Raw genomic sequence first — 20,655 nt, 5'->3', positions numbered from 1 at the left:
GGCCAGATTTTAAAAGGGTTACGCACATAAGGTACGCGCGTAACCCTTCTAAAATGGCCCTGCGCGCGCCGAGCCTATATTGCATAGGCTTCCGGCACACGCAAAGCCCCGGGACGCACGTAAGTCCTGGGGCTTTGCGCGTAACTTGTGCGATAGAGGTGGGGGGGGGGGGGGGGGTGGGTTAGGGAGGGGAAGGGAGGGGAAGGTGGAGAGAGGCGGAAGGAAAGTTCCCTTCGAGGCCGCTCCAATTTCGGAACGGCCTCGGAGGGAACGGGGTGCGTGCAAGTTGCACAAATGTGCACCCCCTTGCACATGCCGACCCCGGATTTTATAAGATATGCTTGCTCTGTGTTTTAAAATGTACCCCTAAGTGTATATTGTGCTATTTGTTGTAACTTTTAATTCAAAGATTAACATACTAAATTAAATATTTATCACAATGAAAAAGAAAGTCTAAAGTTGAATAAACACATTTAACAAAATACTGAGTGTTATAGCATTTGGTAATGTGAACATTGTTTGTCTGCTTGGTTCTTCTTCACTCAAGTCCTGCAGTGCTGCTGTTGGTATGATGAGTTGAGTTAGTATTGGATCATAATGTTCTTACAGGATTTGTCTATCTGCTGAAAAAAAAAAGTGTAATCAAATTTCCATTCCTGCAGAAGACAAGTTACAGAGTAATGGCTGGTAAGTAAAATGGGTCTCTGATATTGGCAGGGGTCCTAAGAAGGCAATAGAGATGTGAATCGTATCCTCGATCGTCTTAACGATCGATTTCAGCTGGGAGGGGGAGGGAATCGTATTGTTGCTGTTTGGGTGTGTAAACTATCGTGAAAAATCGTTAAAATCGTGAGCCGGCACACTAAACCCCCCTAAAACCCACCCCGACCCTTTAAATTAAATCCCCCACCCTCTCGAACCCCCCCCCAAATGCTTTAAATTACATGGGGATCCGGCGGTGGTCCAGAACGGCGGCGGTCCGGAATGGCCCCCTCAATAGAATCGTGTTGTCTTCAGCCGGCGCCATTTTTCAAAATGGCCGCCGCAAAATGGCGGCGGCCATAGACAAAAACGATTCGACGGAGGAGGTCGTTCCGGACCCCCGCTGGACTTTTGGCAAGTCTTGTGGGGGTCAGGAGGCCCCCCCAAGCTGGCCAAAAGTTTCCTGGGAGTCCAGCGGGGTTCCGGGAGCGATTTCTCGCCGCGAATCGTTTTCGTACAGAAAATGGCGCCGGCAGGAGATCGACTGCAGGAGGTCGTTCAGCGGGGGTTCTGGACCGCCGCTGAACGACCTCCTGCACTCGATCTCCTGCCGGCGCTATTTTCCGTACGAAAACGATTCGCGGCGAGAAATCGCTCCCGGAACCCCGCTGGACTCCCAGGAAACTTTTGGCCAGCTTGGGGGGGCCTCCTGACCCCCACAAGACTTGCCAAAAGTCCAGCGGGGGTCCGGAACGACCTCCTCCGTCGAATCGTTTTTGTCTATGGCCGCCGCCATTTTGCGGCGGCCATTTTGAAAAATGGCGCCGGCTGAAGACAACACGATTCTATTGAGGGGGCCGTTCCGGACCGCTGCCGTTCTGGACCACCGCCGGATCCCCAGGTAATTTAAAGCATTGGGGGGGGGGGGGTTCGGGAGGGTGGGGGATTTAATTTAAAGGGTCGGGGGTGGGTTTTAGGGGGTTTTAGTGTGCCGGTTTTCCTGCCCTCCCCCTTCCCACGATTTACGATTTTTTAACGATAAATCGGGGGAATTGGTATTGTATCGTGGCCCTAACGATTTTTTGACGATTTAAAATATATCGGACGATATTTTAAATCGTCAAAAAACGATTCACATCCCTAGAAGGCAATATATAACACTTGGCAAGAGATATGGCAGCACAATTGTTAGTGCAAAACCTTGAGCTTTTTTGTGAGAGAGATGAACTTAATAATGGCTTCACTTAGTGACATATTTAATTTAATAAATATGTATATTCTTTTTTCTAGGAAAATCCATTTCAGAGTGTATTACATTCAATCATAAAATAACACACAATCACAAAAATATAATATCCACTGCCAATTAGCATCCCAACTCACATTCCATACCCATCCCTGATTAATTGATGACAGTTTTCAACAAATAGAATAACATTTATAACATTCAATCATAAAAAAGCAATCACTATCACCACCCAAGAATATATTCATATCCTATCCTTTCAATCTTGAGAGAAAGCAGAGTTGCTTACCTGTAACAGGTGTTCTCCTAGGATAGCAGAATGTTAGTCCTCACTTGTGGGTGACATCATCCGATGGAGCCCAGCCCGGAAAACATAGCTTCTCCTTTCAGTTTTTTTCTAACTATTTTTCTCATTTTATCAATGTTTCCCTTTTGAAAGTTTAGCAAGAGAGACGTGGATTTGCTTACTGTCCCCCTTCCAGTCATTAATTCAAATTTTATCATATTATGATCATTATTGTCAAGCAGCCCCTTTCTCACAAAATCCTGTGCTCCACTGAGAATTAGATCTAAAATTGCTCCCTCTCTCGTCGGTTCCTGAACCAATTGCTCCATAAAATGGTCATTTCTTCCATCCAGGAACTTTATCTCTCTAGCATGTTGTGATGTTACATTTACCCAGACACTATTGGGGTATTTGAAATCTCCCATTATTTCTGCACTACCAATTTGGTTAGCTTCCATAATTTCTCTTAGCATTTCACTGTCCGTCTCACCATCTTGGCCAGGTGGACAGTAGTATTATCCCAGGACAAGCAGGATGCTAGTCCTCACATATGGGTGACATCAGCAACGGAGCCCTAGGCGGGAAAGTTTACTGTCAAAGTTTCTAGAAACTTTTGACTGGCACTGTGGTGCCCACTGAGCATGCCCAGCATGCTATGATATTCTCTGCCACAGGTGTCACTCTTCAGTCTTCGTCTTTCAGCACTGCTGTCCGCATCGTGGGATAAGGAGCCGTTGAGATTCCTCTCAACAAAAATTTGACTGAAAAAGTCGATTAAAATTTAGATATTCTCTGTCACAGATTTAGAGGGGTAATTTTTCTTCACCGGCCAGTGAGTACCTCTGTCTCATTTGTCCCTTTTTTTCGAGGGTTTTTCTCTTCCCACGAATTCCCCTTCTTTCGACGGCTGTCGATAAGAAACATGGCTACGGGGTTTAAAAAATGTCCTGTTATGCGCACGGAAAATGTCGATTACCGACCCGCACCTCGAATGTGTGCTATGCCTCGGGGAAAAACATGAGGTAAATAATTGCCTACAATGCGCCGAGATGACTCCGAAATGTAGAAAGACCCGGCTTGAAAAAATGGAGCATCTTTTCCAGCTTCAGCTTATCCCATCTCCGTCGGCGTCTTCGAAGTCGTCCCCAACCGGAATGTCTAAGCGCTTACTTCTTAAAAAACCTCGCCCGGGGCCGTCGGGGGATCCCTCGTCACAATCGTCATCATCGATGAAATCCATCGACCCTCAAAAGTTAAAACACAAGCATCGACATTGACGACCATCGATGCCCGAAACTGATCCCCAGGAACCCTCGATGGCAAAGCGGCCACGGACTGAGGAAACACCGGCGCCTGGGCCTACTCCTCCGTCTTCCGTTCCTGATCCTCTGCAGGGCTCTGCACCAAATCCTACACCTCAGCCTCCGCCACCACTTACAACTGCTCTGGTACCATCAGCTGTAACGCCGGAATTGTCTGAGATTATCAGACAAGCGGTATCCAAGGCCTTTATGGAGCAACATCTAATACCGACGGGCTCTCTGCATCGATGCCGGCAAATTTGCCGATGCCGGTGAGACCACCGATGCCGGTGTCGACCTTCACACCGACGAATAAAGGAGACTCGATGTCGACGCCCAAAATAATAACGACGTCCACATCGATATACACACACCTGCCATCGATGTCTTCGACGTCGATACCGATGACTCCGCTGACGTCAGGTCTGACATCGAGATGACCACCTTCAACGTCGACGTCGATTCCGATAACTATTCCGTCGATCCAACCACCACAGGAAGAGCCAGAAATTCAAGATCTAGCTTTCTTCCAGCGGCTAATACAACGATATCAAGATGTCATTGACATTTTACCGAAACAACCTGAAAAACAAACACTTCCATTACCTCCCATCAATGACCCATTACCAGGTCCATCAGGATTACATTTACCATCCAAGCCCATCACAAGGGAATGACCACTTGGAGGGAATGGTGAATCCCTGGGCCAATGGCAGATGACAGCGCCCCCAGGAGGAGATCCTGAGAGGAACCATCGGCTAGGCTGGAATATGAACAAACACAAATAGATCTTTATTAGGCTGGAAGCTGAACCACCAGTGGTGGCAGTAGTGAGTCGATGTGTCTGGCAAGGCTGAAATCCTTCTGATACTGGAATTATAATCTCTGGGTTGCTGAGCTGTAGAGAGAGACTAGAGTAGTGAGTAGATAGGGTATACTGGATTCAAGATGGTACACTCATAATAGTAGATGTCTGCAATGGTCTCTATGCCACAGAGAGTCTTCAGTACCCGTAATGGAGAAGGTTTTCATGGGTAATGATTCAGATGGACTGAATCAAATCACGGTGAACCTAGAAGATGTGGTAGGCCTGATTGACAAACTGAAGAGTAGTAAATTACCTGGTCCGGATGGTATACACCCCAGAGTTCTGAAGGAACTAAAAAATGAAATTTCAGACCTATTAGTAAAAATTTGTAACTTATCATTAAAATCATCCATTGTACCTGAAGACTGGAGGATAGCAAATGTAACCCCAATATTTAAAAAGGGCTCCAGGGGCGATCCGGGAAACTACAGACCGGTTAGCCTGACTTCAGTGCCAGGAAAAATAGTGGAAAGTGTTCTAAACATCAAAATCACAGAACATATAGAAAGACATGGTTTAATGGAACAAAGTCAGCATGGCTTTACCCAGGGCAAGTCTTGCCTCACAAATCTGCTTCACTTTTTTGAAGGAGTTAATAAACATGTGGATAAAGGTGAACCGGTAGATATAGTATACTTGGATTTTCAGAAGGCGTTTGACAAAGTTCCTCATGAGAGGCTTCTAGGAAAAGTAAAAAGTCATGGGATAGGTGGCGATGTCCTCTCGTGGATTGCAAACTGGCTAAAAGACAGGAAACAGAGAGTAGGATTAAATGGGCAATTTTCTCAGTGGAAGGGAGTGGACAGTGGAGTGCCTCAGGGATCTGTATTGGGACCCTTACTGTTCAATATATTTATAAATGATCTGGAAAGAAATACGACGAGTGAGATAATCAAATTTGCAGATGACACAAAATTGTGCAGAGTAGTTAAATCACAAGCAGATTGTGATAAATTGCAGGAAGACCTTGTGAGACTGGAAAATTGGGCATCCAAATGGCAGATGAAATTTAATGTGGATAAGTGCAAGGTGATGCATATAGGGAAAAATAACCCATGCTATAATTACACAATGTTGGGTTCCATATTAGGTGCTACAACCCAAGAAAGAGATCTAGGTGTCATAGTGGATAACACATTGAAATCGTCGGTTCAGTGTGCTGCGGCAGTCAAAAAAGCAAACAGAATGTTGGGAATTATTAGAAAAGGAATGATGAATAAAACGGAAAATGTCATAATGCCTCTGTATCGCTCCATGGTGAGACCGCACCTTGAATACTGTGTACAATTCTGGTCGCCGCATCTCAAAAAAGATATAATTGCGATGGAGAAGGTACAGAGAAGGGCTACCAAAATGATAAGGGGAATGGAACAACTCCCCTATGAGGAAAGACTAAAGAGGTTAGGACTTTTCAGCTTGGAGAAGAGACGACTGAAGGGGGATATGATAGAGGTGTTTAAAATCATGAGAGGTCTAGAACGGGTAGATGTGAATCGGTTATTTACTCTTTCGGATAGTAGAAGGACTAGGGGACACTCCATGAAGTTAGCATGGGGCACATTTAAACTAATCGGAGAAAGTTCTTTTTACTCAACGCACAATTAAACTCTGGAATTTGTTGCCAGAGAATGTGGTTCGTGCAGTTAGTATAGCTGTGTTTAAAAAAGGATTGGATAAGTTCTTGGAGGAGAAGTCCATTACCTGCTATTAAGTTCACTTAGAGAATAGCCACTGCCATTAGCAATGGTTACATGGAATAGACTTAGTTTTTGGGTACTTGCCAGGTTCTTATGGCCTGGATTGGCCACTGTTGGAAACAGGATGCTGGGCTTGATGGACCCTTGGTCTGACCCAGTATGGCATTTTCTTATGTTCTTATGTTCTTACAAAGGTAAAAAGTGTGCAAGAGGCATGGACATTGTTAAAAAAATACCATCCTTGAAGCACAGGCCAGATGTATTCCACATATTAAGAAAGGTGGAAGGCAGGCAAAACGATTACCGGCATGATTAAAAGGTGAGGTGAAAGAGCTATTTTAGCCAAAAGATCTTCATTCAAAAATTTGAAGAAGGATCCAACAGAAGAAAATAGGATAAAGCATAAGTGTTGGCAAGTTAAATGTAAGTGCTAGATAAAGGGTTACACAGTCCAAGATTCCAAGAATGTTCAAATCCAAGAGTGTTCTTTATTTTAAATCGGCAACTCCACTGTTCTGTACCGTGATTTGGTTCAGTCCAATGTTCTATACAGTGAGTTGCCGATTTAAAATAAAGAACACTCTTGGATTTGAACATTCTTGGAATCTTGGACAGTGTAACCCTTTATCCCTTGAAGCGAACTATTCGCCAGACCCGTCTTCAAGCCGTCTTGTAAGAACGCGAGAATATGTACTATAGTGGTCCGCCATGGGGACACCTTCAAACCACTGCACCATGAATCAAAAACTTTCCAGACCCTAACTCAGGTAAGGGAAGTCGAGGTCTTTCAAGCCTGAAGCAGAGTGGAAATCATGGCCTCTGAGTAACCTTTCTTTCTCAGTTGTCTCCTCTCATGAGCTAAGCTGCTAGACAAAAGCGATCCACTTGATCAAAAAATGCGGGACCCTGCCTCAGAAGATTCGGGAGATAACACAGATGTAAAGGACCGTCTACCGCGAGGTTGATTAGATCCGTGAACCACAGTCTTCTTGGCCACTCCGGAGCCACCAGAATTACCGGACCCCGGTGGGATTCTATGCGCCTTAGAACCTTTCCCACCAATGGCCAAGGAAGAAACACATAAAGGAGAATGTCTGGAGGCCACGGGAGCACCAGAGCATCCACCCCTTTTGACCCGTGCTCTCTTCTGCGACTGAAGAAACAAGCCACTTTGGCGTTCAGCCGAGTCACCATCAGATCCAACCACAGGGTCCCTCAGCGGCGAGTTACGAGCCACATCACCTCTGTGAACAGCTCCCACTCTCCTGGATCCAGCCACTGCTGGCTGAGAAAATCCGCCTGAACATTGTCCACACCTGCGATGTGAGAAGCCGCGATACGGTTCAGGTGGCATTCCGCCCAGACCATCAACAGATCCACTTCGGAGGCCACCGGCCGACTTCTCGTACCCCCTTACCAGTTTATGTAAGCCACAGAAAGAATCCGTACTGCCTAGTGATGGATCAAGGGAAGAAATTGACGCAGAGCCAGTAGAACTGCTCTGGTTTCCAACCAATTGATAGACTACTTGGCCTGCCGAGGGGACCACCATTCCTGTGCCGACCTGGATTGACAGACTGCTCCCCAACTGGTCAGACTGGCATCCGTCATAATGATGATCCAAGATGGAGGTTCCAAGTCCACCCCCTGAAGAAGGTGCTCCGGTACTAACCACCAACTGAGGCTGGTCCTGGCCAGCTCCATTAACAGCAAGGACAGGTGGAAGTCCTCCAACTTGGGATCCCAGCAGGAAAGCAGCACTCTATGCAAAGGTCGCATATGAGCAAAAGCCCATGCAACCAACTCCAGGGTAGACACCATATGTCCAAGACCCTGTAAATAGTCCCATGCCGTGGGCAAAGGAAGGGCCAATAGACACCGAACCTGAGACATTAAGTTTTCCATCCGCTGCTGGGGGAGGAAAACTTTGCCCGGAAAACTTTGCCCGTATAAGTGTCAAAGCGGGCTCCCAGAAATTCCAACACCTGGGACGGGACCAATTGGCTCTTGGCAAAATTGACGATCCAGCCTAGCGAATGTAGCCAGTCCAACACCAACTGAACCGCTACCTTGCAAAATGCTTCCAACTTCGCTTGGATGAGCCAATCAACCAGATAGGGATGAACTAAAATCCCTTGCCACCAGGAGGGAAGCTGCTACTACTACCATCACCTTGGTGAAGACTCTTGGAGCCGTCGCCAATCCGAAGGGCAGGGCGCAAAACTGGTACTGCTTCCCCAGAATCATGAACCTTAGAAACCTCCGATGGCGCGCCTGAATTCCAATGTGCAGGTAAGCCTCTGTTAGATCTAAAGAGGCCAAAAACTCACCCTTGTGGACGGCCGCAATGACTGATCTCAGAGTCTCCATCCGAAACCTCGGAACATGCAAAGCTCGGTTGACCTATTTCAAGTCCAGGATTGGCCGGAACTTGCCTTCCTTCTTGGGAACCACGAAGTAGATAGAATAACGACCGGTTCGACGCTCGGCTGATGGGACTGGAACAACAGCTCCCAACGCCCTCTACCGAGACAGCGTTTGAGCAATCACCTGTTGCTTCGCTGGGGGACCGCAAGGCGACACTAGAAGCAGATCGCGGAGCGGCCGAGCAAAATCCAACGCGTAACCATGACTTATAATGTCGAGAACCCACTGGTCTGATGTTAACTTGACCCATTCCTCCCGAAACAGGGAGAGCCGCCCCCCCGATTTGTGGGTCGGAGGAATGGGCCGGCGTCCCTTCATTGTGGAGTCTTGTTGGGGGTAAAATCATGAGAGGCTCCTGGATGCTGAGGCCGCCTGCCTCGAAAGGAATGCGTCCAAGCTTGCGACCAAGATGACTTCTGTATCGGCGCAAAGGAAGAACCCCTCCCTGCATGGAAACGGTGCTGGCCACGAAAATGGCCTCTGAACGCGCCGAAGGGGCGAAACTGTCTGGGCTTGTCCTCAGGAAGCTTATAAACCTTGTTGTCCCCAAGGTCTTGATAAGCTGCTCCAGCTCATCCCCAAACAGCAGCTTTCCCTTAAAGGGAAAGGAACCCAACTGAGATTTGGGGGAGGCATCTGCCGACCAGTTACGGAGCCATAGCAGCCGCCTTGCAGAGACCGCTGAAGACATAGTACGTGCAGACGTTAGAAGAAGATCGTACAAAGCGTCCGCTGTGTAGGCAACCGCGGATTCCGTGCAGTTTGCCTGCTCTGCTTCCTCCGGGGGAGCTCCTGGGCCGTAAGCAACTGCTGAATCCAGCGGAGAGTGGCCCTCTGCATGAGACTGCTATAGACCGCAGCCCTCACGCCAAGCGCAGATACCTCAAAATTTCGCTTAAGCAAGATCTCCAGCTTTCGATCCTGAAGATCCTTAAGCACCGTTCCACCAGTCACGGGAATCGTTATATGTTTAACTATAGCTGTGACCGCTGAGTCCACCATGGGAATCTTGAGAAGATTTAAAGTTCACTCAGCAGCGGATAAAGCTTTTCCATGGCCCTGCTAACTCTTAATGAGGCTTCAGGGAAATCCCATTCCCTGGATACAATCTGGAATAGCTTAGGGTGAAAAAGAAAAATTTGCGGCGGGCCTCGAAGGCCTGCTAAAACTGAATCTCCCGGAGAAGGATTCGTCTCTGGCTGTGGTGCCGGGATAAGAACATAAGAAAATGCCATACTGGGTCAGACCAAGGGTCCATCAAGCCCAGCATCCTGTTTCCAACAGTGGCCAATCCAGGCCTTAAGAACCTGACAATTACCCAAAAACTAAGTCTATTCCATGTTACCATTGCTAATGGCAGTGGCTATTCTCTAAGTGAACTTAATAGCAGGTAATGGACTTCTCCTCCAAGAACTTATCCAATCCTTTTTTAAACACAGCTATACTAACTGCACTAACGACATCCTCTGGCAACAAATTCCAGAGTTTAATTGTGCGTTGAGTAAAAAAGAACTTTCTCCGATTAGTTTTAAATGTGCCCCATGCTAACTTCATGGAGTGCCCCCTAGTCTTTCTACTATCCGAAAGAGTAAATAACCGATTCACATCTACCCGTTCTATTTATTTATTTATTAAGGCTTTTATATACCGAATTTCTTGATACAAATCAAATCAATTCGGTTTACAATGAACTAAGTAGAATATACAATTAACCAATCAACAAGAGATACAGAGCATACAGTTACATTATAACAAGGAAGCCTTAACTTGGAGTAGGAAAATAAAGAAGGGGTGAACGGAGCAATAAATATATAAAGTGCAATAAAATAGAATAAATACTATATACAGTGGAGGGGGCTAGGAGCCAACCTCTCTTTAATGGATATTAGGCATGAAAAATTTGGAAAAGTTTTGTTTACAGAGATGTGTGGTGAACAATTCTAGATCAGGCAATGGAGTTTGTGGTGGGGAAGGCTTGGCTGAACAGCCATGTCTTTAGTTTCTTTTTAAAAGTTGTTAGACAAGTCTCCAGTCTGAGGTCCGGAGGCATGGCGTTCCACATGGAAGGGCCTGCTGTAGAGAATGACCGGTCTCTGATGTTTGCGTGGTGCACTAATTTGATTGTAGGAACATGTAAAGATCCCTTGTAAGCATCCCTTAAAGGCCTGGCTGTCGAGTGCAGTCTGAGAGGATGAGACAGATCAAGCGGGGTTTGATGGTGGATATTTTTATGAATGATTGTGAGAGATTTATGGAGGATCCGGAAGTTTACTGGGAGCCAGTGGAGATCTTTTAGAATAGGAGAAATATGCTCTCTCCGATTGGTATTTGTCAAAATCCTTGCCGCTGCATTTTGTAGCAGCTGGAGCGGTTTTAATGGTAGAGGCTGGAAGACCATGCAGGATGGAGTTGCAATAGTCGATCTTAGAGAACAGAATGGCTTGGAGGACGGATCTGAAATCGTAGTGGAATAGGAGCGGTTTGAGTTTTTTTGAGTACTTGTAACTTGTAAAAGCACTCCTTAGTAGTGTGTTTTATAAAATGCTTTAGGTTAAGGTGACTGTCGATTAAGACTCCAAGATCTCTGGCGTGTGATATATGTGGAATATTTTGTGATTGGAGAAGTATGGGACTACCTTCTGGAGTAATTAGTAAGAGTTCGGTTTTAGAAGTGTTGAGCACAAGGTTGAGGCTGGATAAGTAGTGGTTTATAGTTTGTAGATGAGCGTTCCATAACTTGAGTGTTGAGTCCAATGATTTGGATATAGGGATTAAATTTGAAGGTCATCTGCGTAAATATAAATTTGAGTTTGAGGTTTGAAAGTAGGTGGCAGAGGGGGAGAATGTAGATATTAAACAGGGTGGGTGATAGGGAGGAGCCCTGGGGGACGCCAAAAGGAGCATTAGTATGAGGTGATTCCATGTTTTAACATGTTCTAGACCTCTTCATGATTTTAAACACCTCTATCATATCACCCCTCAGTCGTCTCTTCTCCAAGCTGAAAGTCCTAACCTCTTTAGACTTTCCTCATAGGGGAGCTGTTCCATTCCCCTTATCATTTTGGTAGCCCTTCTCTGTACCTTCTCCATTGCAATTATATCTTTTTTGAGATGCGGCAACCAGAATTGTACACAGTATTCAAGGTGCGGTCTCACCATGGAGCGATACAGAGGCATTATGACATTTTCCGTTTTATTCACCATTCCCTTTCGAATAATTCCCAACATTCTGTTTGCTTTTTTGACTGCCGCAGCACACTGAACTGATGATTTCAATGTGTTATCCACTATTACACCTAGATCTCTTTCTTGGGTTGTAGCACCTAATATGGAACCCAATATTGTGTAATTATAGCATGGGTTATTTTTCCCTACATGCATCACCTTGCACTTACCCACATTAAATTTCATCTGCCATTTGGATGCCCAATTTTCCAGTCTCACAAGGTCTTCCTGCAATGTATCACAATCTGCTTGTGATTTAACTACTCTGAACAATTTTGTGTCATCTGCAAATTTGATTATCTCACTCGTCGTATTTCTTTCCAGATCATTTATAAATATATTGAAAAGTAAGGGACCCAATACAGATCCCTGAGGCACTCCACTGTCCACTCCCTTCCACTGAGAAAATTGCCCATTTAATCCTACTCTCTGTTTCCTGTCTTTTAGCCAGTTTGCAATCCACGAAAGGGACATCGCCACCTATCCCATGACTTTTTACTTTTCCTAGAAGCCTCTCATGAGGAACTTTGTCAAATGCCTTCTGAAAATCCAAGTATACTATATCTACCGGTTCACCTTTATCCACGTTTATTAACTCCTTCAAAAAAGTGAAGCAGATTTGTGAGGCAAGACTTGCCCTGGGTAAAGCCATGCTGACTTTGTTCCATTAAACCATGTCTTTCTATATGTTCTGTGATTTTGATGTTTAGAACACTTTCCACTATTTTTCCTGGCACTGAAATTAGGCTAACTGGTCTGTAGTTTCCCAGATCGCCCCTGGAGCCCTTTTTAAATATTGGGGTTACATTTGCTATCCTCCAGTCTTCAGGTACAATGGATGATTTTAATGATAAGTTACAAATTTTTACTAATAGGTCTGAAATTTCATTTTTTAGTTCCTTCAGAACTCTGGGGTGTATACCATCCGGTCCAGGTGATTTTTCTACTCTTCAGTTTGTCAATCAGGCCTACCACATCTTCTAGGTTCACCGTGATTTGATTCAGTCCATCTGAATCATTGCCCATGAAAACCTTCTCCATTACGGGTACCTCCCTAACATCCTCTTCAGTAAACACCGAAGCAAAGAAATCATTTAATCTTTCCGCGATGGCCTTATCTTCTCTAAGTGCCCCTTTTAACTCTCGATCATCTAACGGTCCAACTGACTCCCTCACAGGCTTTCTGCTTCGGATATATTTTAAAAAGTTTTTACTGTAAGTTTTTGCCTCTACAGCCAACTTCTTTTCAAATTCTCTCTTAGCCTGTCTTATCAATGTCTTACATTTAACTTGCCAATGTTTATGCTTTATACTATTTTCTTCTGTTGGATCCTTCTTCCAATTTTTGAATGAAGATCTTTTGGCTAAAATATCTTCTTTCACCTCCCCTTTTAACCATGCCGGTAATCGTTTTGCCTTCTTTCCACCTTTCTTAATGTGTGGAATACATCTGGACTGTGCTTCTAGAATGGTATTTTTTAACAATGACCATGCCTTCTTGGGATCTCCAGCTCCCGCAGCACATGTGGAATTAAAGGATCCAGCTCATCTTTGCTAAATAAGCGAAGGATCTGCAGATCGTCCCCTTTTACAGGAACAGTACTATCAACATCTCCGCCCATATCCAGAGCAAAGGGGTGCTGGGGGGGTCCGCAGTCTCGGGAAGACCGGGTTCCGGAGCCAGGAGGGGGAGTCAATCCCCCACTTTCTCAGGGTCCAGAGCAGGCTTGAAAAGCTTAGGCGGAGGGAGAGGCGATTCTTCTCAGTCAGCTTCAACCTCTAAATATGCTCTATGCATTAACAATACAAATTGGGAAGAAAATGGATGCTGCCTCTTTAAGGACCCCCCCATAGGCAGAGGCAAGGGAGGAGCTGGATCGGGTGGTAAATCGCGGGTATGCTGAGGGCTTAAGGCCAGTGGAGAGAAAGGAGGTAAATCATCCCCTTCTGAAGCTACATTAGCGTCGGGGCTCAGCGCAGGCAAGATGGCCGGCGTTCCCCCGTCGAGCGGGGATGGAGCAGGCCTCTGCCCCCGAGCTGCCGGGACTCACCGCGTGTTACGTGATCGCAGTAGAGAGGAGCCCCGTCCCACTATCGGCCACCGAGAAGGTCCCTTGTCCCCGGGGATACACTGGGAGCAGAGGCCCTCTCGGGAAAGCTGTGCCTCTGACTCCCCGTAGGCCATATAGGAGGATGCCCGCGGCATGAAGAAAAGCGCGCGAAAATGAGCTGCCTCAAAATGAGCTGCCTTAGTCGGGTGAAGAATCCACCTTCTCCGGAGACCCAGGACGTCGCAGCAGGCTGGGGCTGAAAGGGCTGAGCGAGGTACCCCCTCAGTAACAGGTCCGTTCTTTTTCTTTTTTTTTTTTTTTTTTTTAAATATGTATCAGAGCCCTTCAACAGAGTAAAACACTCCCCTGCCTACAATAAAATACTAGCCCCCTTCAGAGGAATTTTCTGTTAACGTCTCTGGAATGAAAAAGGGGGAGAGTGACTGGCCCACTGGTAAATACTTCCCCTGGGTCACCGGGCAAGAGAGATTCTCCGGGTAACTCGGAGTTAGGCCAATGCCCTGCCTAGCCTGCCCTTAAATATACCTCCGCACTGCCTGAATGCCAGAAAAGAAAAACCTGACAGATTTATTTATTATTATTATTTTTTTATTTTTATTTTTATTTTTTTTTGCAATAAAGGTTGGTCTAGTCAAAGGTGGCACTTTCAAACCTGTCAGATGAATTATCAATCTGGAAAATGTGACAAGGTTCAGGACCGCAGGTTATGTCCCTCTGATATCTGCTGGAGTCAGAGAAATTCTGAAGGATCGCAGGTGGCACACCAGTATATCTGGGGGGTGCTTTTCAGCTTTTCTCTGACTCCATCTGCTGGAAGGGAGGCATAACCCAGCAGTCTGGACTGATCCTGGTACGTACAGGGAATGAAATTTCAGATCTATTAGTAAATATAGAAACATAGAAATGATGGCAGAGGAAGACCAAACGGCCCATCCAGTCTGCCCAGCAAGCTTTCACGCTTATTTTTTTCTCATAGTTATCTGTTACTCTTGGCCCTTATTAGTAACGTTTTGGTTCTAGTTACCTTCCACCCCCGCCATTGATGTAGAGAGCAGTGCTGGAGCTGCAACTAAGTGAAGTATCTAGCTTAATTGTTTAGGGGTAGTAACTGCCGCAATAAGCTACTCCCACGCTTATTTGTTTACCCAGCCTGTGCCATTCAGTCCTTGTCTGATTATAATTCCTCTTTTCTTTATTCCCCCCTGCCGTTGAAGCAGTGAGTTGTGTGCTGGATATGTATTCCAAGTGAAGAATCAGGCTTAATTAATTCGGGGTAGTAACCGCCGTAACAAGCAAGCTACACCCATAATTATTTGTTTACCCAGACTATGTAATTCAGTCCTTGTTGGTTATTGCCTGAATATAAATCCTCTTTTCCTCTTTCCCCCCTGCCATTGAAGCAGAGAGCTATGCTGGATATGCATTGAAAGTGAAGTATCAGACTTATTTGGTTTGGGGTAGTAACCACAGCAACAAGCAAGCTACTCCCTGGTTTTTTTTGTGAATGCAAATCCATGTTAAAGAACATAAGAACATAAGAAATTGCCATGCTGGGTCAGACCAAGGGTCCATCAAGCCAGCATCCTGTTTCCACAGAGGCCAAACCAGGGCCACAAGAACCTGGCAATTACCCAAACACTAAGAAGATCCCATGCTACTGATGCAATAATAGCAGTGGCTACTCCCTAAGTAAACTTGATTAATAGCCGTTAATGGACTTCTCCTCCAAGCTGAACCCAGCTACACTAACTGCACTAACCACATCCTCTGGCAACAAATTCCAGAGCTTTATTGTGCGTTGAGTGAAAAAGAATTTTCTCCGATTAGTCTTAAATGTGCTACTTGCTAACTTCATGAAATGCCCCCTAGTCCTTCTATTATTCAAAAGTGTAAATAATCGAGTAACATCTACTCGTTCAAGACCTCTCATGAACTTAAAGACCTGTATCATATCCCCCCTCAGCAGTCTCTTCTCCAAACTGAACAGCCCTAACCTCTTCAGCCTTTCTTCATAGGGGAGCTGTTCCATCCCCTTTATCATTTTGGTTGCCCTTCTCTGTACCTTCTCCATTGCAACTATATCTTTTTTTAGATGTGGCAACCAGAATTGTACACAGTATTCAAGGTGTGGTCTCACCACATTTCCTCTTGCTGTTGAAGCATAGAGGATGCTGGAGTCGCATTGACAGTAAGTATGTTTATTAAATAAGGGTATTAATCTCCAGGTAGTAGCTGTCATTCTCGCAAGTTACCCCCATGCCTCTTCTCTTCATTCACATCCTCTAGACTTTATGGATCCACTGTATTTATCCCATGCCCCTTTGAAGTCCTTCACAGTTTTGGTCCCCAAAAAACCCCATCCCAACCTTTTAAATTTAATTTACTACAACCCCCCCCCCCCCCCCCCCAAGACTTGCCAAAAGTCCCTGGTGGTCCAGCTAGAGTCCTGGAGCGATCTTCTGCACTCGGGCTGTTGGCTGCCAGTATTCAAAATGGCACCGATAGCCTTTGCCCTTACTATGTTACAGGGGTTGTCACATGGTAGGAGCAATGGACCGCCGGCACAATCTTGTGCTCCTACATGTGATAGGGACTGACCAATGGCAACCGGTAGCCCCTGTGACATAGTAAGAGCAAAGGCTATCGGTGCCATTTTGAATACTGGTAGCCAACGGCCCGAGTGTTCTCCCAGCCTTCTAGTTCTTCCTGCAGGTATTTCCCCATTTCATCAAAGTCTGTGTTTTTGACCTGCAAACTCGGGTCTTCGTGCTTCTTCTCCATATCCTATTTGTGATATGAAACCATACCATTTGATGATCATGGGTGCTGAGGTGGGCACCCATCTGGACATCAGAGACATTATCTCCATTAGCGAGCACTAAATCGAGTATAGCTCCCTCCCTCGTGGGTTCCATTACCATTTTTTGAATGGTAATGGAACCCAATGTGAATCATTTATAAATGATCTGGAAAGGAATATGAAGAGTGAGTTAATCAAATTTGTAGATGATACAAAATTATTCAGAGTAGTTAAATCACAAGCAGATTGTGATAAATTGCAGAAGGACCTTGTGAGATTGGAAAATTGGGCATCTAAATGGCAGATGATCTGCACAAGATGGTGCCAGCCATTCATTGCTCCTACCATGTGACAGGGGCCGACCAATGGCACCGGTAGCCCCTGTGACATAGTAAGGGCAAAGGCTTTCGGTGCCATTTTGAATACCGGCAGCTGACGGCCCGATTGCAGGAGGTCACTCCAGGACTCCTGCTGGACCACCAGGGACGTTTGGCAAGTCTTGGGGGCAGGGGGGGGGCAGGAGTGAGGTGGGGGGTTGTAGTAAATTAAATTTAAAGGGTTGTAATGGGGGTTGTTTTGGGAAATGAATTCATATGTAACTAATGAACGTATCGGGGGGCCCCCCCTAGAACGGATGCAATGGATTTGGGGTCCCGAAAAATTCGAATACCGAATTGGGACGAATCCATCCCTGGCTGGACATTCTCTATTGTCAACTGTTGGAAACAGGATGCTGGGCTTGATGGACCCTTGGTCTGACCCAGTATGTTCTTAAGAATTCTTACATTCACTGTTTTATTTTGCAATCTTTTTCTAATAATTCATAACATTCTCTTTGCTCTTTTGAATGCCACTGCATCAAGGATTTCAAAGTGTTGTCCACTGTACAACATTACATTTATACAAACCTACAAGATAACGATGCTCAACTGATAAAAATTTGCTAGATTGTCCCTACTGTGAAAACCAGCCAGGCTTGATTTACAAGAAGAGAGCTTTTTCTGTTGCCAGCCCCCTACTTTGGAACGCTCTGCCGATAATCTACGTGCTTGCTCTCTGCTTCAACAGCAAGAGATAACGGGGAATTGGACTCAGACAGCAATAAGCAAGAGCCCTGACTTTTACGATCTGGGAAACTCATAAGTATGGGGGTGATCTGTATGGCATTGCAGATACTATCATAAGCTTGCTGGGCAAACTGGATGGACCATTTTGTTCTTTTCTTCTGTCACTTCTATGTTTCTATGAGTTAAGCGCTTTTAAACACAATCTAAAAACGTTCTTATTTAAGAAGGCCTTTGATGTCATGAATTCTGCCAGCGGGCTTCCCTGTCAGCAGGCTCCTCACCTCATGCTACCTGCCTTCCTGATGCGGCCGGACGCCGCCGACATCGGGCCTTCCCTGAGGCTGGTGCTGCGGACTCCGTTTACCTCTTGCGGCCCCAAGGCTGCCCATCGGTGGTGTTCTTCCTCAGCGGCAGGGAGCTGCAGACTGTGCTTCACCTTCAAGGCCAGAGGACTGCAGTCCCTGGGCTTGCACTGGTGGCCGGAGCCGCCTCTGCTTCCTCCTGCAGCAGCAGGAGCCGCTGCCGACGTCGGGGCCTGCTCCTCGGCCCAGCCCTGTGCAGGGCTGCTGACCATGGTCCTGCACAACTTCCTGTTCCTGCTCCTAGGTGCACGGCTGCGCCTCCTTACAAGATTTAAAGGGCCCACAGCCGGATATGCCCTGGGCCCCTCCTAAGGACTGTTTCCTGTGTCAGCCCTATAAAAGGGCTTCTCCTGCATTTCAGTTTTGCCTTGTATCGGAGTTACTTCGCTCCTGGAAGTTCCTGTCTTCCAGCGCCCCGTCAGGTCTCTGTTCAACGTTGGAGTTCCATGTCTCGTCTGCTTCCTGTGTTCCACGTCTTTGTCTCCTGAGAACCCTCGCCCAGGCTTCCTGATGTTACACTTCCCGATGTCTCGCTTCCTAATGTTCCAGGTTTCGTGATGTTCTTCTCCTGTGCCTTCAAGTTCTCCTGACCTGCCAGCTCCTATGGTTCTTTGGATGACACTCGCTCCGTCCTCGGAGTCTCCTCGCAGCTGGATCCATTTCCTGTGTTCCCGAGTCCTCCTGACCTGCCAGCTCCTGTGGTTCTCCAGATGACACCGGCTTCATCATTGGAGTCTCGCCTTGGCTGGATTCCCTTCCTGCGCTCATCCCGCTCTCCGCGTGGTCCGTGACCAGCCTCTTCAGGTTATGTAGGGCGCAGTGGAACAGGGTGGTCCATGACCAGTCCCGCGGGTGGACTGTGTAGGGCGCCCTGAGAGACAGTGCCAATGTCTAACCTTCCCAGCTTCTTGTCTCGTCCAAGAGTCTTCCAAGTTCCCTGTCTCATCGAGATTCTTCCAAGATCCTCATCCATTTCCAGTGTCTTCACGTCGTGAGTCTTCTGTGTTACAAGGCCTCCATCTGCCCTCATCCTCAGTCCGCTGCTGCTTCATGCCGATATCAAGCAGCAGTTCCGAAAGGGCTGGGAATGGTTGGAGGACTGTTCATATACCAACATCACTATTCCAGACAGCATCTCCCAACCCTTAGCAGACATTATCAATACTTCCATGTCCACTGGAGTTGTTCCCAACCAACTCAAATTAGCTATAGTAAAACCCATCCTAAAGAAACCAAAACTTGACCCAGCTGACTTATCCAACTACCGCCCCATCTCCAACCTACTCTTCCTTGCTAAAGTTCTTGAAAAAACTGTCAACACACAACTATCAAACTACCTAGATCAGCACCAGATCCTTTATCCATCTCAACACGGCTTTCGAAAGCATTTCAGTACCGAAACACTCTTGATCTTCCTCGCTGACTACGTCATCAGAGGCTTAGACAAAGGTCACATCTACATTCTAGCCCTATTAGACATCTCTGCAGCCTTCGACACTATTAATCACTCTATACTGATGGATAGGCTATCTGACATTGGCATCTCCGGGACCCCCCTCCGCTGGTTCAAATCATACATCAGTGACAGACACTTCAAGGTAAAAATTGAAAACCATGAATCCAACCCCGTCAACATTACAAGGGGTGTATCCCAAGGCACCTCCCTATCCTCCACACTCTTTAACATATACCTCCAGCCCCTCTGCCACCTACTCTCAAATCTCGGTCTCCCTCACTTTATCTATGCTGATGATGTGCAAATTCTCATACTGACTCCATTTCCAACGCCTTAAAAAAATGGGAAAGTGCCCTCTCCTCCATCAATAGCCTATTCACCCAACTTATCTTAGCCCTAAATGCTAACAAAACTGAACTTATGATCATCGCACCCCAACACCTCAACCCATTACCTATCTCCGCCAACTCCCCCCAGGCCCCCCCAGACTTTTCGCAAAACGTAAGAGACCTAGGTGTAACCCTTGACTTCCAATTCAGAAATTTATCTCCTCCACCATCAAGGACTGTTACCATAAACTACATACCCTCAAAAAACTCAAGCCTATCCTGCACGCTAGTGATTTTAGAACAGTCCTACAAGCCCTCATCTTATCTAAGGTAGACTACTCAAACGCACTACTCCTAGGTCTACCTAAGAACACTACAGCCCCATTGCAGCTGCTACAAATTGCAGCTGCATAAATATTAACAGGTACACGCAGAAAAGAACACATTACACCCATTCTTAAACAACTCCACTGGCTCCCCATCACCTCTAGAATACAATTTAAGACCCTTACCCTCATACACAAAGCCATCCACAATCCAGATATGCTCTGGTTCACAGACACTCTACACATTCGTTCCACCTCCAGACCCACCAGAACACCATATATAGCAACTATACACACGCCCTCTCCCAAACTCTTTCAACTAACAGCCACCAAACAACACGCCCTATCACTAGCTGGACCTTCTCTATGGAACACAATGCCTACCCAGCTACACCTCGAGACCTGCCCTAAGAAATTCAGACAGAAACTTAAGACTTGGCTGTTCACACACGCCTACGCATGACTCCTTCTCTGCCTACCTCCACGACTTA

General features: G+C 46.2%; 1 protein-coding gene across 2 annotated transcripts in view; it reads right to left on the bottom strand.

The window, feature by feature from the left end:
• Window positions 1-305: 305 nt before the first annotated feature.
• The window catches only part of LOC115079481 (sodium/hydrogen exchanger 10-like), a 1,086,723-nt gene continuing 1,066,373 nt past the window's right edge, over window positions 306-20,655 (bottom strand). The window contains exon 10 of one of the 2 annotated variants that reach the window (XM_029583104.1): window positions 306-623. The gene's annotated coding sequence lies outside the window, so the exon portion shown is untranslated. The remainder of the gene's footprint in view (window positions 624-20,655) is intronic. The other variant, XM_029583105.1, reaches the window with a different exon arrangement.

This window comes from Rhinatrema bivittatum, chromosome 17, assembly GCF_901001135.1.
Source record: "Rhinatrema bivittatum chromosome 17, aRhiBiv1.1, whole genome shotgun sequence".
NCBI classification, from domain to species: Eukaryota; Metazoa; Chordata; class Amphibia; order Gymnophiona; family Rhinatrematidae; genus Rhinatrema; species Rhinatrema bivittatum.
Note: the sequence above shows the minus strand (reverse complement) of the source record. Positions and strands in the feature narration are given on the sequence as shown.